This window comes from Neopelma chrysocephalum, unplaced genomic scaffold (assembly GCF_003984885.1).
Source record: "Neopelma chrysocephalum unplaced genomic scaffold, ASM398488v2 Primary Assembly neopelma1_367, whole genome shotgun sequence".
In the NCBI taxonomy this organism is placed as follows: Eukaryota; Metazoa; Chordata; class Aves; order Passeriformes; family Pipridae; genus Neopelma; species Neopelma chrysocephalum.
Window position 1 is genome coordinate 796,191 of NW_020898031.1, and position 5,017 is coordinate 801,207.

The window sequence follows — 5,017 nt, forward strand, 5'->3', positions numbered from 1 at the left end:
GCAGCCCCGCCGCCGCCGCGCTCACAGCGGCCGCCCCATGGCGGCCCCGGCCCGGCCCGGCCGGCGGAGGCGGCGGGAGGCGCTCCCGGAGCCGCTCCCGGACGCGCTCCCGAAGGCGCGGCCGCCCCGACGCTGCCGCTGCCCGCCCGCCGCGTCCCGCCGAGCGCCCGCCGCCGCCGAACTGAGCCGCTCCCGCACCGCCCCGCCGACAGCCCGGGCTCCTCCTCCGCCTTCCTCCGCCCTCCTCCTCCTCCTCCTCCTCCTCAGCGGCCTGATGGGGCTTGTAGTCGCCGGCTGCGCGCCCCCTCACCCGGGAGCCCCCGGCAGCCTCCCGGCAGTGGAGTCCTGGGCATCCCCCCGGAGTTTTGGGGGCGGCGGTGACCCCGAAGCCAGCGCAGGCTGAGTTCGCCGTGCCGCAGGGATGCTGGCCGGGATGCTCCCCTCGCCTCTGTGCTCTCGCCCAGTTGCTCTTGCCAGCACAGGGGAAGCCTCAGGCTCCGCGGGTACAGGCCAGGGTGAAGGGATCGTCTGACCCCCCTGCTTTCCCTGTGCAGCACCCAATCTGGAGGCAGCGGGATGCAGGCAGGGGGATGCAGGCAGGGGGATACAGGCAGCAGGGTGGGCAGAGCCCTGGGCAGCCTGGAGCCCCCTCTGAGAGCTAGGGCCAGGGCACCCACTGGCTGTGAGCAGATGTTTAAAGGGTCATCAGCCCCAAATCCCTCCCAGGAGCTACCACCAGCACAGTCCCTGCCCCTCCCAGCTGTTTTCACCGAGGTTTGGAGCAGGAACATGGCAGCTGTAGCACAGAGCACCCCAAGACTCTCTACATGCACTTTCTGCTCAGTCTGAGCTGGGATCGTGCTCAGCCCCCCAGACCAAAAGGCAATGCAGGATATTGCCACATCAGTGAGCCCAGCCTGGCTTCTGTGCTCCCCAGTATGGGAACCCAGTCCACAGAGCCCACGTGGGCATTCAAACTCCCCCAAGGCTGGGCTGGCTCAGGGTAACATGGGTAGTGCAGGGCATTCAGCCTCTGTGCAGGAAGCACTATGGGAGAAGCCCTGAATCCAAGTCAGGGCATCCCAGGATGAAGACATTTCCAGGCAGCAGTGAAAGATCTGCCGAGGCAATGTGTAAGTGATTAAGCTATAAGAGGGAAGAGGACAGGCTGAATTAGCCCTGTCAGTCACCGGTGCTAGATTTGAACCAAATGCTGGGCATCCATCCCCAGGAGCAGCCTCCTCCTGCTTCAGGCAACCGTTCAGCTCCCCATGCCAAGACCCACAGAATATTTCCTTTTCAGGATGAGAGATTTGTGGACAGGGAGAAGAGGGAAAGGTAGCATACCTGCTGAGATGCTCTTCCCCAAGCAAGCTGAAGATGGGGAGCACTTCAACGATGGCAGAGCCAACCCCAGCCCCAAACAAGCATAACCCACCCCATGCATATTTGGTGCAGTTGCCCAACAGCCAGGAGCTTTGCACTGAAGGTGCCAAGGCTGCTGGGGAACCCACACATGCTGGGTCAGGCTCTCCATGACTCCCACTGGGCTTCTGTCCCAGACTTTTCCATGCTGGCCCCAAAACAGACCTTACAGGGCCACACCATAACCCCTTGAGATGGACAGGCTCACACCTCTGCAGCTGCTGGTCCTTGGGGATGGTTTTCAGTGTGACTGCATCAACTGGACACAAGTTCTTGGGCCTTTATCAATAAAGGTGCTTGGCAATGGCAGGAAACGGGAGCCTCTGCATCTCCTCGGGGCTCAGCGCAGGAGTGGCCACAAGCTGTCACCATCTGGTGGCATAAATGGAGCATGAGCAGGTCCTCCAGGGTGGACAGGGAGGGGAACACTCCCCTGGAGCTGCTGGGAGTCTGCAAGGGGCAGAGCTGGAACTAACGAGCAGCAGAACCCCCAGAGCAAGCAGGACCCCACTGCTGGCACTTGCGGGAACGAGCAGGGGCTGGGGCAGTTCCTTGGCATCACCAGGCCATGCTGACCCCGAGCCCTTCTCTGGGACCAGGGGAGGAGGGGTGCTGGGCTCTTTCACACCCAGGTTTGCATTGGTGATGCAATTTTGAGGCTTGCGAGCCCGGGCCTTGGAGGGTTTTGTCTTGGCTGAGGAGGAACAAAGGGATTTAGGGAGCAGCTTATGTGGCTCCCAGAGCCCACAGCTTGCACAGACTCCTGCAAGCCCCCCTTCCTCAGGGCTGAGCACGGGCAGGGGCTGTACCTGTTGGCACACACCCACCCCCTGCCCTCCCACAGGGACACGGGCACGTCCCGGCTGCGTCCCCGCACAGTCACACACGCACATGTGCACACACGGATCCCCTCCAGCCCCACGTGTGCCTGCCTGCACACTCAGCGCTGCCAGACTGCCCGCCCCCGCGCCAGCACAGGGTGTCCTTCATCCTCCTCTTCCTCATCCACCGCCTCCGCACGCCGGCTCCCAGCTGTGGCATCGGAAGCGGCAAAACCCATCGCGGGCAAAGCTGACCCGTCCCCGCGGCCGGGAGAGCAGCCCGTCCTCCCGGGATGGTTCCCCCACGTCTCCAGAGCGGTTCCAGTGGGAACCGGAGTGTGAAGAGGGGGCACAGAAAGGGCTGAGCCGGCGGAGGAGAGGCCCCGCACAATAGAGCAGCTCCCCCCTGACCTTGCCTTCCCCGTGAAAGATCTGCTGCTCTCCCCTCCTCCCCACTACAAAGGGGCTCCTTTCAGTCTTTAATTCTGCATTTAGAAAACAAAAGCAGATGCATCTAGTTTAGGTTTGGAGAGGGGGAGGCAAGAGCAAATGCTGAAGAACAAAGAGCTTTTCCCTGACAGATCCGACTGACAAAGACTTTGTCAGCTCCATCTCTCCCTGAAAAGGCCGGAGCACATCAGGCTCCTGGCAGGCAGCTGCGGGGCTGGCGGCTCCCAGCCTGGCCAGGCAGAGCACACACGTGTGGGACGTGCACCAGCCCCACGGGTGCCCTCGTGCCCATGGATACACAGCCCGGCCCCAGGGCTCAGGAGGGACACCAGTGCCCACCATCCCCAGGCAGGAGCCAACCCTGAGGGTCCCTCCATCCCAGTCCCCAGGGCACAGCTGTTGCCTTTCCCCACTCTCCCCTCCTGGCCAGGCTGCAGGGTTTGCTCTGCACCCTGCAGAGGTTCCAGATCCGTTTCCCAACCTTGGCAAACCATTTCCTATCAGCTGGAATATCTGAGTCACTCGTGCCCCAAGGCTGGCAGCTCAGCAGGGATGCACGGATGGGGTTTGCCGATGCCACCTTGGAGAGAAGTTGAGCCCCTCTCCTAGGCCATCATCCAGCCAAGACTTATGGATCCAAAATGACTTTTTCCTTCCTCAACTGCACCTCAACAGCATCATAATCTCACCCCCCCCCCCCACTGCTGCTCGGCTGCTCCTCTGGGAAACGCATCCTTCAGGAGCCCCCACCTGCCAGACTGTCCAAACATCATCTCCCTCCCAGAGAAGATCTGCTCCTGTGCTGGGAGAGCTTGACTTCTGCCCCCAATTGATTTGCAGAGGGAAATTAATTATGTTTGTTTGACACTGCCCCTCTGGCACTGAGGCTTAGCTGCTGGATGAATGTCACGCTGTTCCAGCCCAGCTTGTTCACAGGGCTGGGATGTTTAATAAGCTGTCCCAGGGGACCTCAGGCACTTCCCATCAGTTGCACTGATGCTCAGCTCATCCCGAGGCTGCTCGGGCTCCATGGAAGTGCCCACATACCCAGGCAGGCTCAGAGACCCAGGAGTGGAGCAGTCCATCCCTGGGTTTGCTGCCTGTGAGGGGCAGAAGGCAGGGACTCTCTGGTGACCAGCTGCTGCTCAGCTGCCCTGGTGACATCAGGACACCTCCGTGGCTGCCCAGGACAGCCGCTGTCTCCAGAGGCAGGGCAGGGTCAGGGCACTGCCCGTCCTGTTCTCTTGGTTCTCCACCCTGAGAAAGTCTCCAGCTATCTTTGGATCAGCCCCAAAACATCTACAGGGACAGATAAAGGCTCTGAAATCCGTCAGAGCAGCAACAACCACATCCTCAGGCTGTTATCTCGCCTTCACAGGGGGAGGACACAGCAGATAACAAATGTCAGTTATTTACAGGGTTTGTAGTGATACAGGCACAAGTCAAATCACTTGGGGGATCTCCTCGGGTGAGGACATGCTGCCTTACTGCATCCCTGCAGCACCAGGGGCTGCTGCCACCCCTCTGCTTGCCAGGAACCAGGGACACAGGGACAGGTCCCTGGAGCTGCGGGGATCCCTGCGAGTCTCCAGGCACAGGAGCAGCCTGGGCTGACCCAGAGATCCGTGTGGCCATGGGATTTGCCTCTCCCACTCCTGTGCAGGCTGGGGCCAAGGATGGTGCTGACAGCCCTTCTTCCCATGGCCTCTTTGCCACGGCATTTTGCCTTCTTGTTGCTGCAGAGGTTCTGCACTCGGGTCATCTGCCAGTGGCATTTTCTGCACACTGTCATTTGGGAGCCCAGTGGCAGCTCCTTCCAGTCGGAGCAGGGCTGTCACTGTGTGTCATTACCCACAGGCCATGATTCCTCCCCCACCAATTTGAGCTGCTTTTTTCTTTCTTTCAAGATCTACTTGGATATTTATAGGGAAAAAAGCCACAGTTGGGGACAAAACAACTGGGAAGAGGACTTTCCCCTGCAAGGCTATGAAGTGAAAGCAATGCAAAGCAAACTCTAACAGGTTCAGAGCCTGGAAGGAAGGACCCAAGCAGTTGGGTCCTTGTGTGCTTCCCAGGGTCTGAAGAGTGAGGATCCAGTGGATCCCATCCCTAGAGCTGCTCTGCAAAGCTCAGCACAAGGATGGGAGGCAGAGGGGCTGGGAGGGAGGAAGGCCAGAGCAGGATGGAGGGGTGGTTGTTGCTGCACAGCGACGTTGCCTCCCCATCCTACTCTACCTCATCCAGAGCCTCAGATCCCCTGGGTTTGGAGGTGAGTTGCTTGGTGCAGGGCTCTCCCCACTGTCATTCACAGGAAGGAGGAG